This window comes from Panulirus ornatus, chromosome 27 (genome assembly GCF_036320965.1).
Source record: "Panulirus ornatus isolate Po-2019 chromosome 27, ASM3632096v1, whole genome shotgun sequence".
In the NCBI taxonomy this organism is placed as follows: Eukaryota; Metazoa; Arthropoda; class Malacostraca; order Decapoda; family Palinuridae; genus Panulirus; species Panulirus ornatus.
Genome location: NC_092250.1, coordinates 15,573,525 through 15,591,935, shown reverse-complemented (window position 1 = coordinate 15,591,935; position 18,411 = coordinate 15,573,525). Strand labels below are relative to the sequence as shown.

The window sequence follows — 18,411 nt, the reverse complement described above, 5'->3', positions numbered from 1 at the left end:
TTCCCATTTGTTCATTTGTCTTACGCACTTTATTTACCTCCTTCCAAAACATCTTTTTATTCTCCCTAAAGTTTAATGATACTCTATCACCCCAACTCTTATTTGCCCTCTTTTTCACCTCTTGCACCTTTCTCTTGACCTCCTGCCTCTTTCTTTTATAAATCTCCCTCTCATTTGCATTATTTCCCTGCAAAAATCGTCCAAATGCCTCTCTCTTCTCATTCACTAATGATCTTACTTCTTCATCCCACCACTCACTACCCTTTCTAATCAACCCACCTCCCACGCTTCTCATGCCACAAGCATCTTTTGCGCAAGCCATCACTGCTTCCCTAAATACATCCCATTCCTCCCCCACTCCCCTTACCTCCTTTGTTCTCACCTTTTTCCATTCTGTACTCAGTCTCTCTTGGTACTTCCTCACACAAGTCTCCTTCCCAAGCTCACTTACTCTCACCACTCTCTCCACCCCAACATTCTCTCTTCTTTTCTGAAAACCCCTACAAATCTTCACCTTCACCTCCACAAGATAATGATCAGACATCCCTCCAGTTGCACCTTTCAGCACATTAACATCCAAAAGTCTCTCTTTTGTGCACCTATCAATTAACACGTAATCCAAAAAGAGATATATATATATATATATATAGGGGGGAAAGAATACTTCCCACGCATTCTTCACGTGTCGTAGAAGGTGACTTAAGGGGATGGGAGCGGGGGCTAGAAATCATCCCCTCCTTGTATTTTAACTTTCTAAAAAGGGAAACAGAAGAAGGAGTCACGCGGGGAGTGCTCATCCTCCTCGAAGGCTCAGATTGGGGTGTCTAAATGTGTGTGGATGTAACCAAGATGAGAAAAAAAGGAGAGATAGGTAGTATGTTTGAGGAAAGGAACCTGGATATTTTGGCTCTGAGTGAAACGAAGCTCAAGGGTAAAGGGGAAGAGTGGTTTGGGAATGTCTTGGGAGTAAATTCAGGGGTTAGTGAGAGGACAAGAGCAAGGGAAGGAGTAGCACTACTCATGAAACAGGAGTGGTGGGAGTATGTGATAGAGTGTAAGGAAGTAAACTCTAGATTGATATGGGTAAAACTGAAAGTTGATGGAGAGATATGGGTGATTATTGGTGCATATGCTCCTGGGCATGAGAAGAAAGATCACGAGAGGCAAGTGTTTTGGGAGCAACTGAATGAATGCGTCAGTGGTTTTGATGCAAGAGACTGGGTTATAGTGATGGGTGATTTGAATGCAAAGGTAAGTAATGTGGCAGTTGAGGGAATAATTGGTATACATGGGGTGTTCAGTGTTGTAAATGGAAATGGTGAAGAGCTTGTAGATTTATGTGCTGAAAAAGGACTGGTGATTGGGAATGCCTGGTTTAAAAAGAGAGATATACATAAGTATATGTATGTAAGTAGGAGAGATGGCCAGAGAGCGTTATTGGATTACGTGTTAATTGATAGGCGCGCAAAAGAGAGACTTTTGGATGTTAATGTGCTGAGAGGTGCAACTGGAGGGATGTCTGATCATTATCTTGTGAAGGCGAAGGTGAAGATTTGTAGAGGTTTTCAGAAAAGAAGAGAGAATATTGGTGTGAAGAGAGTGGTGAGAGTAAGTGAGCTTGGGAAGGAGACTTGTATGAGGAAGTACCAGGAGAGACTGAGTACAGAATGGAAAAAGGTGAGAACAAAGGAGGTAAGGGGAGTGGGGGAGGAATGGGATGTATTTAGGGAAGCAGTGATGGCTTGCGCAAAAGATGTTTGTGGCATGAGAAGCGTGGGAAGTGGGCAGATTAGAAAGGGTAGTGAGTGGTGGGATGAAGAGGTAAGATTATTAGTGAAAGAGAAGAGAGAGGCATTTGGACGATTTTTGCAAGGAAATAATGCAAATGAGTGGGAGATGTATAAAAGAAAGCGGCAGGAGGTCAAGAGAAAGGTGCAAGAGGTGAAAAAGAGGGCAAATGAGAGTTGGGGTGATAGAGTATCATTAAATTTTAGGGAGAATAAAATGATGTTTTGGAAGGAGGTAAATAAATTGCGCAAGACAAATGAACAAATGGGAAATTCGGTGAAGGGGGCTAATGGGGAGGTGATAACAAGTAGTGGTGATGTGAGAAGATGGAGTGAGTATTTTGAAGGTTTGTTGAATGTGTTTGATGATAGATTGGCAGATATAGGGTGTTTTGGTCGAGGTGATGTGCAAAGTGAGAGGGTTAGGGAAAATGATTTGGTAAACAGAGAAGAGGTAGTAAAAGCTTTGCGGAAGATGAAAGCCGGCAAGGCAGCGGGTTTTGATGGTATTGCAGTGGAATTTATTAAAAAAGGGGGTGACTGTATTGTTGACTGGTTGGTAAGGTTATTTAATGTAAGTATGATTCATGGTGAGGTGCCTGAGGATTGGCGGAACGCTTGCATAGTGCCATTGTACAAAGGCAAAGGGGATAAGAGTGAGTGCTAAAATTACAGAGGTGTAAGTTTGTTGAGTATTCCTGGGAAATTATATGGGAGGGTATTGATTGAGAGGGTGAAGGCATGTACAGAGCGTTAGATTGGGGAAGAGCAGTGTGGTTTCAGAAGTGGTAGAGGATGTGTGGATCAGGTGTTTGCTTTGAAGAATGCATGTGAGAAATACTTAGAAAAGCAAATGAATTTGTATGTAGTATTTATGGATCTGGAGAAGGCATATGATAGAGTTGATAGAGATGCTCTGTGGAAGGTATTAAGGATATATGGTGTGGGAGGCAAGTTGTTAGATGCAGTGAAAAGTTTTTATCGAGGATGTAAGGCATGTGTACATGTAGGAAGAGAGGAAAGTGATTGGTTCTCAGTGAATGTAGGTTTGCGGCAGGGGTGTGTGTTGTCTCCATGGTTGTTTAATTTGTTTATGGATGGGGTTGTTAGGGAGGTGAATGCAAGAGTTTTGGAAAAAGGGGTAAGTATGCAGTCTGTTGTGGATGAGAGAGCTTGGGAAGTGAGTCAGTTGTTGTTCGCTGATGATACAGCACTGGTGGCTGATTCATGTGAGAAACTGCAGACGCTGGTGACTGAGTTTGGTAAAGTGTGTGAAAGAAGAAAGTTGAGAGTAAATGTGAATAAGAGTAAGGTTATTAGTTACAGTAGGGTTGAGAGTTAGGTCAGTTGGGAGGTAAGTTTGAATGGAGAAAAACTGGAGGAAGTGAAGTGTTTTAGATATCTGGGAGTGGATTTGGCAGCGGATGGAACCATGGAAGCGGAAGTGAATCATAGGGTGGGGGAGGGGGCAAAAATTCTGGGAGCCTTGAAGAATGTGTGGAAGTCGAGAATATTATCTCGGAAAGCAAAAATGGGTATGTTTGAAGGAATAGTGGTTCCAACAATGTTGTATGGTTGCGAGGCGGGGGCTATGGATAGAGTTGTGCGCAGGAGGGTGGATGTGCTGGAAATGAGATGTTTGAGGACAATATGTGGTGTGAGGTGGTTTGATCGAGTAAGTAATAATAGGGTAAGAGAGATGTGTGGTAATAAAAAGAGTGTGGTTGAGAGAGCAGAAGAGGGTGTTTTGAAATGGTTTGGTCACATGGAGAGAATGAGTGAGGAAAGATTGACCAAGAGGATATATGTGTCAGAGGTGGAGTGAACGTGGAGAAGTGGGAGATCAAATTGGAGGTGGAAAGATGGAGTGAAAAAGATTTTGAGTGATCGGGGCCTGAACATGCAGGAGGGTGAAAGGCGTGCAAGGAATAGAGTGAATTGGAACGATGTGGTATACCGGGGTCGACGTGCTGTCAATGGATTGAACCAGGGCATGTGAAGCGTCTGGGGTAACCCATGGAAAGTTCTGTGTTGCCTGGATGTGGAAAGGGAGCTGTGGTTTTGGTGCATTATTACATGACAGCTAGAGATAGCTAGAGATTGAGTGTGAACGAATGGGGCATTTGTTGTCTTTTCCTAGCGCTACCTTGCACACATGAGGGGGGAGGGTGTTGTTATTCCATGTGTGGTGGGGTGGCAGTGGGAATGAATAAAGGCAGACAGTATGAATTATGTACATGTGTATATATGTATATGTCTGTGTGTATATATATGTATACATTGAGATGTATAGGTATGTATATTTGCAGGTGTGGACCGTGTATGTATATACATTTGTATGTGGGTGGGTTGGGCCATTCTTTCGTCTGTTTCCTTGCGCTACCTCGCTAACGCGGGAGACAGCGACAAAGCAAAATAAATAAATAAGTAAATGATTCATGGTGAGGTGCCTGAGGATTGGCAGAATGCTTGCATAGTGCCATTGTACAAAGGCAAAGGGGACAAATGTGAGGACTCAAATTACAGAATTATAAGTTTGTTGAGTATTCCTGGGAAATGACATGGGAGGGTATTTATTGAGAGGGTGAAGGCATGCACAGAGCATCAGATTGGGGAAGAGCAGTGTGGTTAGAGAAATGGTAGAGGATGTGTGGATCAGGTGTTTGCTTTGAAGAATGTATGTGAGAAATACTTAGAAAAGCAAATGGATTTGTATGTAGCATTCATGGATCTGGAGAAGGCATATGATAAGAGTTGATAGAGATGCTCTGTGGAAGGTATTAAGACTATATGGTGAGGGAGGCAAGTTGCTAGAAGCAGTGAAAAGTTTTTATCGAGGATGTAAGGCATGTTTACGAGTAGGAAGAGAGGAAAGTGATTGGTTCTTGGTGACTGTCAGTTTGCGGCAGGGGTGCGTGATGTCTCCATTGTTGTTTAATTTGTTTATGGATGGGGTTGTTGGGGAGGTGAATGCAAGACTTTTGGAGAGAGGGGCAAGTATGCAGTCTGTTATGGATGAGAGGGCTTAGGAAGTGAGTCAGTTGTTGTTCACTGATGATACAGTGCTGGTGGCTTTTTCGGGTGAGAAACTGCAGAAGCTGGTGACTGAGTTTGGTAAAGTGTGTGAAAGAAGAAAGCTGAGAGTAAATGTGAATAATAGCAAGGTTATTAGGTACATTAGGGTTGAGGGACAAGTCAATTGGGAGGTAAGTTTGAATGGAGAAAAACTGGAGGAAGTGAAGTGTTTTAGATATCTGGGAGTGGATTTGGCAACGGATAGAACCTTGGAAGTGGAAGTGAGTCACAGGCTAGGGAGGCAGCGAAGATTCTGGAAGCGTTCAAGAATGTGTGGAAGCGAGAACATTATCTTGGAAAACAAAAATGGGTATGTTTGAAGGAATAGTGGTTCCAACAGTGTTTTATGGTTGCGAGGCATGGGCTATATAGATAGGGTTGTTTGGAGGAGAGTGGATGTGTTGGAAATGAGATGTTTGAGGACAATATGTGGTGTGAGGTGGTTTGATCGAATAAGTAATGAAAGGGTAAGAGAGATAATAAAAAGAGTGTGGTTGAGAGAGCAGAAGAGGGTGTTTTGAAATGGTTTTGTCACATGGAGAGAATGAGTGAGGAAAGATTGACAAAGAGGATATATGTCAGAGGTGGAGGGAATGAGGAGAAGTGGGAGACCAAATTGGAGGTGGAAGGATGGAGTGAAAAAGATTTTGAGCGATCGGTGCCTGAACATGCAGGAGGGTGAAAGGCATGCAAGGAATAGAGTGAATTGGAACGATGTGGTATATCGGGGTCGACGTGCTGTCAATGGATTGAGACAGGGCATGTGAAGCGTCTGGGGTAAACCATGGAAAGTTCTGTGGGGCCTGGATGTGGAAAGGGAGGTGTGGTTTTTGTGCATTATACATGACAGCTAGAGTCTGAGTGTGAATGAATGTGGTCTTTGTTGTCTTTTCCTGGCACTACCTCGTGCACGTGAGGGGGGAGGGGGGTGTCATTCCATGTGTGGTGGGATGGCGACAAGAATGAATAAAGGCAGCAAGTATGAATTATGTACATGTGTATATATGTATATGTCTGTGTATGTATATATATGTATACATTGAAATGCATAGGTATGTATATATGCATGTGTGCACGTGTATGTATATACATGTGTATGTGGGTGGGTTGGGCCATTCTTTCGTCTGTTTCCTTGCATTATCTTGCTAACGTGGGAGACAGCGACAAAGTATAATAACATATTCATACTTGCTGCCTTCCTCCATTCCCATCACTACCCTGTCACACAGGAAATAGCATCCCCCCTCTATTGAGGTAGCACCAGAGAAAAGACAAAAAGGCCACATTCATTCACACTCAGCCTCCAGTTGTCATGTGTAATTTACTGAAACCACAGCTCCTTTTCCACATCCAAGCCCCACAGACCTTTCCATGGTTTACCTCAGATGCTTCACATGCTCTGGTTCAGTTCATTGACTGCACATTAAGCACATTGCCCCTGGTACACCACATTGTTCCAATTCTCTTTATCCCTTGCATGCCTTTCATCCTCCTGTATGTTCAGGTCCTGATTGCTTTAGATCTTTTTCACTCCATCCTTCCGCCTCCAATTTGGTCTCCCACTTCTCGTTCCCTCCACCTCTGACACTTATATCCTCCGTCAATGTTTCCTCACTCATTCTCTCCACGTGACCAAACCATTTCAGTACACCCTCTTCTGCTCTCTCCATCACAAACTTTTAATTACGACTCATCTCTGTTACCTTTCCATTACTTACACAATCAAACCATCTCACACAACATAATGACCTCAAATATTTCATTTCCAACACATGCACCCTCCTCCATACATCCCTGTCTATGGCCCATGCCTCGCAACCATATAACATTATTGGAACCAATATTCCTTCAAACATACCCATTCTTGCTTTCTGAGATAATGTTCTTGCCTTCCACACATTCTTCAGTGCTTCCAGAACCTTTGCCCCCTCCCCCACCCTGTGACTCACTTCCGCTTCCATGGTTCCATCAGCTGCTAAATCCACTCCCAGATATCTGAAACACTTCACTTCCTCCAGTTTTTCTCCATTCACACTTACCCTCCAATTAACTTGTCCCTCAATCCTACTGAACCTAATAACTTTGCTTTTATTCACATTTACTCTCAACTTTCTTCTTTCATACACTTTACCAAAGTCAGTCACCAGCTTCTGCAGTTTCTCACCCGAATCAGCCACCAGCACTGTATCATCAATAAACAACAATTGACTCACTTCCCAGGCCCTCTCATCCACAACAGACTGCATTCTTGCCCCTCTCTTGAGAATTCATGCATTCACCTCCCTAACAACCCCATCCATAAATAAATTAAACAACCATGGGGGACATCATGCATCCTTGCTGCAAACTGACATTCATTAGGAACCAATCACTTTCCTTTCTTCCTCTCCTACACATGCCTTACATCCTTGGTAAAAACTTTTCACTGCTTCTAGCAACTTACCTCCCACACCATATACTCTTAAAACCTTCCACAAAGCATCTCTATCAACCCTATCATATGCCTTCTCCAGATCCATAAATGCTGCATACAAATCTAACTGTTTTTCTAGGTATGTCCCACAAACATTCTTCAAAGCAAACACCTGATCCACACATCCTGTACCACTTCTGAAACCACACTGCTCTTCCCCAGTCTGATGCACTGTACATTTTTTTTTACTTTCTCAATCAATACCCTCCCATATAATTTCTCTGGAATACTCAACAAACTTATGCCTCTGTAATTTGAACACTCACCTTTATCCCCTTTGCCTTTGTACAATGGCACTATGCATGCATTCCGCCAATCCTCAGGCACTTCACCATGATCCATACATACATTGAATATCCTTACCAACCAATTAACAACACAGTCACCCCATTCTGATAAATTCCACTGCAATGCCATCCAAACCTGCCGCTTTTCATCTTCTGCAAAGCTTTCACTAACTCCGTTCTTTTACCAAACCATTCTCCCTGACCCCTCTCACACCACCCCGACCAAAACATCCTATATCTGCCACTCTATCAAACTCATTCAACAAACCTGCAAAATACTCACTCCATTTCCTTCTCACTTCACTACTTGTTATTACCTCCCCATTTATCCCCTACACTGATGTACCCATTTGCTCTCTTGCCTTATGCATGCTATTTACCTCCTTTCAGAACATCTTTTATTCCTCTTAGAATTTAATGATACTCTATCACCTTAACTCTCATTTGCCCGCTTTTTCACCTCTTGCACCTTCCTCTTTCTCTTGACCTCTTGGTCAGCAGGCATTATCTGATTACGTATTGATAGACATGTAAGAGAGACTTTTGAATGTAAATGTGCTGGTGGGATGTCTGATCACTAACTTATGGAGATGAAGGTGAAGACTTGCAGAGGTCTTCAAAAAAGAGGAGATAATATCGGGGAGAAGCGAATTGTGAGAGTAAGTGAACTTGGAAATGAGACTTATGTGAAGAAATACCAGCAAAGATTGAATGTAGAATGGCAAAAGGTGAGAACTAATGAAGTGAGGGGAGTGGGTGAGGAATGGGAGGTATTTAGGAAGCCATGATGGCATGTACAAGAGATGCTTGTGGCATGCAAAATGTGGAGGGTGGACAGATTAGAAAAGGTAGTGAGAGGTGAGATGAAGTAAAGTTGTTAGTGAAAGAGAAAAGAGAGGCTTTTGGGTGGTACTTACAAGAGGGAAATGCAAATGATTGTGAGATGTATAAAAGAAAGCAGCATGAAGTCAAGAGGAAGGTGCAGGGATTCAAAGAAAAAAAAAGGCAAACGAGAGTTGGGGTAAGAAAGTATCATTAAAGATTAGGGGAAATAAAATATTTTGGAAGGAGATAAATATATATGCTCTTTGACATATGTCCCAGTTCCGTTCTGACCAACTGGTTGTATTTCAGAATGGACGTAAGCCAGACAAATGTCAACACGGCGTATAGAATTCGTATACCTGTACAGTATTCTTTTATCCTACTCAGTTTCTATCATAATTATTTTGTCTTTTATTTACCAGTTTTATTATATGATTGTTGTTTCTTTTTACCTTTTATTTATTTAAGATTCTTTAGTTCACAGATTGACTCATCCAAACTTTCAGTGAACTTTGCTGCAGCTCCTTCGTCAGCACTTGCTGCGTCACCTGTGACTCGAACATTGTGCAAGCTATCTATCTTCTTTTAAACCTGTTGAACACATCATGACTTCCTGTGAAGTTCCTGATGTAATCCTCTCCTGTTCACTCCTGCAAAGTCTCAAAAAGACTTTAAGTAAACTTAGTGGTACATGTTGTTTAATTTGATCTTCCATCCACAGCATCAACAACTTTTCCATCTCGTGGATGAGCGCTTGTTGTTGCTTTGTTATTATTGTAGACTTCATACTCATCAAACCTTTCACTGCTTCATGCATTTTTTCTTTGTCCTTTAAGATTGTGGAGACCATCGAACGGGACAACTGTAAATCACGTGTAATCATTAATTTTTTTTTCTCCTTATTGGTTGACTACCTTCATTTTCAATTCCAAATCGAGCATCTTTCTCATCTTCTTGCCAGATCTATCATTATGTGATGGGTTTTTCCTTTTGTTCGTCATCTTCTTTGGGGTTTAATACAAAAATGGTTTAATTCTGCACAAAAATTTGTTAGCTTCCCTTGAATAATGTTTGCTTACAGAATGGTAGCTGAGAGAGATGCTGTGATGGACACAATGCTGGGATTGTCTTAATGCTACTTCACTAACATGGGAAATGGCGAATATGTATGAAAAAACTTTATAATTTTTCAGGTCATAAGTCAGGGAGTATCTGTAATGTACAAAAGAACAAATGGGGACATCAGTGAAGGGGCAAAAGAGGAAGTGCTAATAGGTACTGATATAGTGAGTATTTTGAAGGATTGTTAAATGTGTATAATGATGAAGTGGTAGATGTAGGGTGGTATGCAAAGTGAAGAGAGTCATGGAAAGTTGTTTGGTGAAGAGAGAGGAGGCAATGAAAGCCTTGTGGAAGAAGAGATCCGGCAATGAGGTGGGAATGGATGGTATTGCAGTTGAATTTATTAAGAAAGGTGGTGACTGTGTTATTGATTGATTGGTAAGGATAATCAAAATATGTATGGATCATGGTTAAGTTTCTGAGGAATGGAGGAATGCATGTATAGTACCACTGTGTAAAGGCAGAGGGGATAAAGGTGAATGATCAAAACTATGGCATAAGTTTGTTGAGCATACCTGGTAAATTATATGGGAGGATGTTGATTATGAGAGGGTGAAGACATGTACAGAGCATCAGATTGGGGAGGAGCAGTGTGGTTTCAGAAGTGGTAGAGGATGAGTAGATCAGATGTCTCCTTTCCTAGCTCACTTACTCTCACCTTTCTCTTCTTTTCTGAAAACCTCTACAAATCTTCAACTTCACCTCCACAAGATAATGATCAAACATCCCTCCAGTTGCCCCTCTCGGCACATTAACATCCAAAAGTCTCTCTTTCACGCGCCTATCAATTAACACATAATCCAATAACGCTCTCTGGCCATCTCTCCTACTTACATACGTATACTTTTGTATATCTCTTTTTAAACCATGTATTCCCAATCACCAGTCCTTTTTCAGCACACAAATCTATAGGCTCGTCACCATTTCCATTTACAACACTGAACACCCAATGTACACCAATTATTCCCTCAGCTGCCACATTACTCATCTTTGCATTCAAATCACCCATCACTGTAAACCAGTCTCGTGCATCAAAGCTGCTAACACACTCACTTAGCTGCTTCCAAGACATTTGCCTCTCGTGATCTTTCTTCTCATGATCAGGTGCATAAGCACCAATAATCACCTATCTCTCTCCATCCACTTTCAGTTTTACCCTTATTAATCTAGTGTTTACTTTCTTACACTTTATTACATACTACCACAACTCCTGCTGCAGGAGTAGTGCTACTCCTTCCTTTGCTCTTGTCCTCTCACCAACCCCTTACTTTACCCCCAAGACATTCCCAAACCACTCTTCCTATTTACCTTTGAGCTTTGTTTCACTCAGATCCAAAACATCCATGATCTTTTCCGCAAACATACTACATATCTCCCTTTTTGTCATCTTGGTTACATCCACACACATTTAGACACCAAAGTCTGAGCCTTCGAGGAGGATGAAGGCATGTACAGAAGATCAGGTTGGGGAAGAGCAGTGTGGTTTCAGAAGTGGTAGAGGATGTGTGGCTCAGGTGTTTGCTTTGAAGAATGTATGTGAGAAATACTTTGAAAAATAAGTGGATTTGTATGTAGCATTTATGGATCTGGAGAAGGCATATGATGGATTTGTATGTAGCATTTATGGATCTGGAGAAGGCATATGATCTTTGGAGAAGGCTTTGGAGAAGGTGTTAAGAGTATATGGTGTGGGAGGTAAGTTGCTAGAAGCAGTGAAAAGTTTATATCGAGGATGTAAGGCATGTGTACGAGTAGGAAGAGAGGAAAGTAATTGGTTCCCAGTGAACGTCGGTTTGCGGCAGGGGTACGTGATGTCTCCATGTTATTTTAATTTGTTTATGGTTGAGGTTGTTAGGGAGATGAATACAAGTTTTGGAGAAAGGGGCAAGCATGCAGTCTTGTGGATGAGAGGGCTTAAGAAGCGAGTCATTTGTTGTTCACTGATGATACAGCGCTGGTGGCTGATTCGGGTGAGAAACTGCAGAAACCTGTGACTGAGTTTGGTAAAGTTTGCGAAAGAAGAAAGCTGAGAGTAAATGTGAATAAGAGCAAGGTTATTAAGTACAGAAGGGTTGAGGGACAAGTCAATTGGGAGGTAAGTTTGAATGGAGAAAAACTGGAGGAAGTGAAGTGTTTTAGGTATCTAGGAGTGGATTTGGCAGCAGATGGAACCATGAAAGTGGAAGTGATCACAGGGTGGGGGAGGGGGCGAAGGTTCTGGGAGCGGTAAAGAATGTGTGGAAGCGAGAACATTATCTTGGAAAGCAAAAATGGGTATGTTTGAAGGAATAGTGGTTCCAACAATGTTATATGGTTGCAAGGCATAAGCTATAGATAGGGTTGTGCGGCTGAGGGTGGGTGTATTGGAAATGAGATGTTTGAGGACAATATGTGGTGTGAGGTGGTTTGATCGAGTAAGTAATAAAAAGGTAAGAGAGATGTATGGTAATGAAAAGAGTGTGGTTGAGAGAGCAGAAGAGGGTGTATTGAAATGTTTTGGTCAAATGGAGAGGATGAGTGAGGAAAGATTGACAAAGAGGATATATGTGTCAGAGGTCTAGGGAACGAGGAGAACTGGGAGACCAAATTGGAGGTGGAAGGATGGAGTGAAAAAGAATTTGAGCGATCGGAGCCTGAACATGCAGGAGGGTGAAAGGCATGCAAGGAATAGAGTGAATTGGAATGATGTGGTATACCAGGGTCGACGTGCTGTCAATGAATTGAGCAAGGGCATGTGAAGCGTCTGGGGTAAACCATGGAAAGTTTTGTGGGGCCTGGATGTGGAAAGGGAGCTGTGGTTTCAGTGCATTATACATGACAGCTAGAGTCTGAGTGAGAATGAATGTGGTCTTTGTTGTCTTTTCCTGGCGCTACCTCGCGCACATGAGGGGGTGTCATTTCATGTGTGGTGGGATGGTTGACAACAATGAATAAAGGCAGCAAGTATGAATTATGTACATGTGTATATATGTATATGTCTGTGTATGTATATATATGTATACGTTGAAATGTATAGGTATGTATATGTGCATGTGTGGACGTGTATGTATATACATGTGTATGTGGGTGGGTTGGGCCATTCTTTCGTCTGTTTTCTTGCCTTATCTTGCTAATGCAGGAGACAGCGTCAAAGTATAATAACATATTCATCCTTGCTGCCTTCCTCCATTCCCATCACTACCCTGTCACACAGGAAACAGCATCCCCCCTTTAGTGAGGTAGCACCAGAGAAAAGACAAAAAGGCCACATTCGTTCACACTCAGCCTCCAGTTGTCATGTGTAATTTACTGAAACCACAGCTTCCTTTCCACATCCAAGCCCCACAGACCTTTCCATGGTTTATCCCAGATGCTTCACATGCCCTGGTTCAGTTCATTGACTGCACATTAAGCACATTGCCCCCAGTACACCACATTGTTCCAGTTCTCTTTATCCTTGCATGCCTTTCACCCTCCTGTATGTTCAGGCCCTGATCGCTTTAGATCTTTTTCACTCCATCCTTCCGCCTCCAATTTGGTCTCCCACTTCTCGTTCCCTCCACCTCTGACACTATATCCTCTGTCAATATTTCCTCACTCATTCTCTCCACGTGACCAAACCATTTCAGTACACCCTCTTCTGCTCTCTCCATCACACTCTTTTAATTACGACTCATCTCTGTTACCCTTTCATTACTTACACAATCAAACCACCTCACACAACATATTGACCTCAAATATTTCATTTCCAACACATCCACCCTCCTCCGTACAACCCTGTCTATGGCCCATGCCTTGCAACCATATAACATTATTGGAACCAATATTCCTTCAAACATACCCATTCTTGCTTTCTGAGATAATGTTCTTGCCTTCCACACATTCTTCAGTGCTTCCAGAACCTTCGCCCCCTCCCCCACCCTGTGGCTCACTTCCGCTTCCAAGGTTCCATCAGCTGCTAATTCCACTCCCAGCTATCTGAAACACCTCACTTCCTCCAGTTTTTCTCCATTCACACTTACCCTCCAACTAACTTGTCCCTCAATCCTACTAAGCCTAATAACTTTGCTTTTATTCACATTTACTCTCAACTTTCTTCATTCATACACTTTACCAAAGTCAGTCACCAGCTTCTGCAGTTTCTCATCCGAATCAGCCACCAGCGCTGTATCATCAATGAACAACAATTGACTCACTTCCCAGGCCCTCTCATCCACAACAGAGTACATACTTGCCCCTCTCTTGAGAATTCTTGCATTCACCTCCCTAACAACCCCATCCATAAACAAATTAAACAACCATGGGGGACATCATGCATCCTTGCTGCAAACTGACATTCATTAGGAACCAATCACTTTCCTTTCTTCCTCTCCTACACATGCCTTACATCCTTGGTAAAAACTTTTCACTGCTTCTAGCAACTTACCTCCCACACCATATACTCTTAAAACCTTCCACAAAGCATCTCTATCAACCCTATCATATGCCTTCTCCAGATCCATAAATGCTGCATACAAATCTAACTGTTTTTCTAGGTATGTCTCACAAACATTCTTCAAAGCAAACACCTGATCCACACATCCTCTACCACTTCTGAAACCACACTGCTCTTCCCCAATCTGATGCACTGTACATTTTTTTTACTTTCTCAATGAATACCCTCCCATATAATTTCTCAGGAATACTCAACAAACTTATGCCTCTGTAATTTGAACACTCACCTTTATCCCCTTTGTCTTTGTACAATGGCACTATGCATGCATTCCGCCAATCCTCAGGCACTTCACCATGATCCATACACACATTGAATATCCTTACCAACCAATCAACAACACAGTCACCCCATTCTGATAAATTCCACTGCAATGCCATCCAAACCTGCTGCCTTTCATCTGCAAAGCTTTCACTAACTCCGTTCTTTTACCAAACCATTCTCCCTGACCCCTCTCACACCACCCCGACCAAAACATCCTATATCTGCCACTCTATCAAACTCATTCAACAAACCTGCAAAATACTCACTCCATTTCCTTCTCACTTCACTACTTGTTATTACCTCCCCATTTGTCCCCTTCACTGATGTACCCATTTGCTCTCGTGCTTATGCATGCTATTTACCTCCTTTCAGAACATCTTTTACTCTCTTAGAATTTAATGATACTCTATCACCTAACTCTCATTTGCCCGCTTTTTCACCTCTTGCGCCTTCCTCTTTCTCTTGACCTCTTGGTCAGCAGGCATTATCTGATTACGTATTGATAGACATGTAAGAGAGACATTTGAATGTAAATGTGCTGAGAGGGATAGCTGGTGGGATGTCTGATCACTAACTTATGGAGATGAAGGTGAAGACTTGCAGAGGTCTTCAAAAAAGAGGAGATAATATCGGGGAGAAGCGAATTGTGAGAGTAAGTGAACTTGGAAATGAGACTTATGTGAAGAAATACCAGCAAAGATTGAATGTAGAATGGCAAAAGGTGAGAACTAATGAAGTGAGGGGAGTGGGTGAGGAATGGGAGGTATTTAGGAAGCCATGATGGCATGTACAAGAGATGCTTGTGGCATGCAAAATGTGGAGGGTGGACAGATTAGAAAAGGTAGTGAGAGGTGAGATGAAGTAAAGTTGTTAGTGAAAGAGAAAAGAGAGGCTTTTGGGTGGTACTTACAAGAGGGAAATGCAAATGATTGTGAGATGTATAAAAGAAAGCAGCATGAGTCAAGAGGAAGGTGCAGGGATTCAAAGAAAAAAAAGGCAAACGAGAGTTGGGGTAAGAAAGTATCATTAAAGATTAGGGGAAATAAAATATTTTGGAAGGAGATAAATATATATGCTCTTTGACATATGTCCCAGTTCCGTTCTGACCAACTGGTTGTATTTCAAAATGGACGTAAGCCAGACAAATGTCAACACGGCGTATAGAATTCGTATACCTGTACAGTATTCTTTTATCCTACTCGGTTTCTATCATAATTATTTGTCTTTTATTTACCAGTTTTATTATATGATTGTTGTTTCTTTTTACCTTTTATTTATTTAAGATTCTTTAGTTCACAGATTGACTCATCCAAACTTTCAGTGAACTTTGCTGCAGCTCCTTCGTCAGCACTTGCTGCGTCACCTGTGACTCGAACATTGTGCAAGCTATCTATCTTCTTTTAAACCTGTTGAACACATCATGACTTCCTGTGAAGTTCCTGATGTAATCCTCTCCTGTTCACTCCTGCAAAGTCTCAAAAAGACTTTAAGTAAACTTAGTGGTACATGTTGTTAATTTGATCTTCCATCCACAGCATCAACAACTTTTCCATCTCGTGGATGAGCGCTTGTTGTTGCTTTGTTATTATTGTAGACTTCATACTCATCAAACCTTTCACTGCTTCATGCATTTTTTCTTTGTCCTTTAAGATTGTGGAGACCATCGAACGGGACAACTGTAAATCACGTGTAATCATTAATTTTTTTTTCCTCCATATTGGTTGACTACCTTCATTTTCAATTTCAAATCGAGCATCTTTCTCATCTTCTTGCCAGATCTATCATTATGTGATGGGTTTTTCCTTTTGTTCGTCATCTTCTTTGGGGTTTAATACAAAAATGGTTTAATTCTGCACAAAAATTTGTTAGCTTCCCTTGAATAATGTTTGCTTACAGAATGGTAGCTGAGAGAGATGCTGTGATGGACACAATGCTGGGATTGTCTTAATGCTACTTCACTAACATGGGAAATGGCGAATATGTATGAAAAAACTTTATAATTTTTCAGGTCATAAGTCAGGGAGTATCTGTAATGTACAAAAGAACAAATGGGGACATCAGTGAAGGGGCAAAAGAGGAAGTGCTAATAGGTACTGATATAGTGAGTATTTTGAAGGATTGTTAAATGTGTATAATGATGAAGTGGTAGATGTAGGGTGGTATGCAAAGTGAAGAGAGTCATGGAAAGTTGTTTGGTGAAGAGAGAGGAGGCAATGAAAGCCTTGTGGAAGAAGAGATCCGGCAATGAGGTGGGAATGGATGGTATTGCAGTTGAATTTATTAAGAAAGGTGGTGACTGTGTTATTGATTGATTGGTAAGGATAATCAAAATATGTATGGATCATGGTTAAGTTTCTGAGGAATGGAGGAATGCATGTATAGTACCACTGTGTAAAGGCAGAGGGGATAAAGGTGAATGATCAAAACTATGGCATAAGTTTGTTGAGCATACCTGGTAAATTATATGGGAGGATGTTGATTATGAGAGGGTGAAGACATGTACAGAGCATCAGATTGGGGAGGAGCAGTGTGGTTTCAGAAGTGGTAGAGGATGAGTAGATCAGATGTCTCCTTTCCTAGCTCACTTACTCTCACCTTTCTCTTCTTTTCTGAAAACCTCTACAAATCTTCAACTTCACCTCCACAAGATAATGATCAAACATCCCTCCAGTTGCCCCTCTCGGCACATTAACATCCAAAAGTCTCTCTTTCACGCGCCTATCAATTAACACATAATCCAATAACGCTCTCTGGCCATCTCTCCTACTTACATACGTATACTTTTGTATATCTCTTTTTAAACCATGTATTCCCAATCACCAGTCCTTTTTCAGCACACAAATCTATAGGCTCGTCACCATTTCCATTTACAACACTGAACACCCAATGTACACCAATTATTCCCTCAGCTGCCACATTACTCATCTTTGCATTCAAATCACCCATCACTGTAAACCAGTCTCGTGCATCAAAGCTGCTAACACACTCACTTAGCTGCTTCCAAGACATTTGCCTCTCGTGATCTTTCTTCTCATGATCAGGTGCATAAGCACCAATAATCACCTATCTCTCTCCATCCACTTTCAGTTTTACCCTTATTAATCTAGTGTTTACTTTCTTACACTTTATTACATACTACCACAACTCCTGCTGCAGGAGTAGTGCTACTCCTTCCTTTGCTCTTGTCCTCTCACCAACCCCTTACTTTACCCCCAAGACATTCCCAAACCACTCTTCCTATTTACCTTTGAGCTTTGTTTCACTCAGATCCAAAACATCCATGATCTTTTCCGCAAACATACTACATATCTCCCTTTTTGTCATCTTGGTTACATCCACACACATTTAGACACCGAAGTCTGAGCCTTCGAGGAGGGTGAAGGCATGTACAGAAGATCAGGTTGGGGAAGAGCAGTGTGGTTTCAGAAGTGGTAGAGGATGTGTGGCTCAGGTGTTTGCTTTGAAGAATGTATGTGAGAAATACTTTGAAAAATAAGTGGATTTGTATGTAGCATTTATGGATCTGGAGAAGGCATATGATCTTTGGAGAAGGCTTTGGAGAAGGTGTTAAGAGTATATGGTGTGGGAGGTAAGTTGCTAGAAGCAGTGAAAAGTTTATATCGAGGATGTAAGGCATGTGTACGAGTAGGAAGAGAGGAAAGTAATTGGTTCCCAGTGAACGTCGGTTTGCGGCAGGGGTACGTGATGTCTCCATGTTATTTTAATTTGTTTATGGTTGAGGTTGTTAGGGAGATGAATACAAGAGTTTTGGAGAAAGGGGCAAGCATGCAGTCTTGTGGATGAGAGGGCTTAAGAAGCGAGTCATTTGTTGTTCACTGATGATACAGCGCTGGTGGCTGATTCGGGTGAGAAACTGCAGAAACCTGTGACTGAGTTTGGTAAAGTTTGCAAAAGAAGAAAGCTGAGAGTAAATGTGAATAAGAGCAAGGTTATTAAGTACAGAAGGGTTGAGGGACAAGTCAATTGGGAGGTAAGTTTGAATGGAGAAAAACTGGAGGAAGTGAAGTGTTTTAGGTATCTAGGAGTGGATTTGGCAGCAGATGGAACCATGAAAGTGGAAGTGATCACAGGGTGGGGGAGGGGGCG

General features: G+C 41.8%; 1 long non-coding RNA gene across 3 annotated transcripts in view; it reads left to right on the top strand.

Annotated features, from left to right (window-relative positions):
- Positions 1 to 18,411, top strand: part of LOC139757593 (uncharacterized) — a 56,898-nt gene that overhangs the window by 25,357 nt on the left and 13,130 nt on the right. For 2 of the 3 annotated variants that reach the window (XR_011714673.1, XR_011714675.1), the window contains exons 3-4: positions 8,925 to 9,122; positions 15,597 to 15,794. This is a non-coding gene — a long non-coding RNA (uncharacterized lncRNA). The remainder of the gene's footprint in view (positions 1 to 8,924; positions 9,123 to 15,596; positions 15,795 to 18,411) is intronic. The other variant, XR_011714674.1, reaches the window with a different exon arrangement.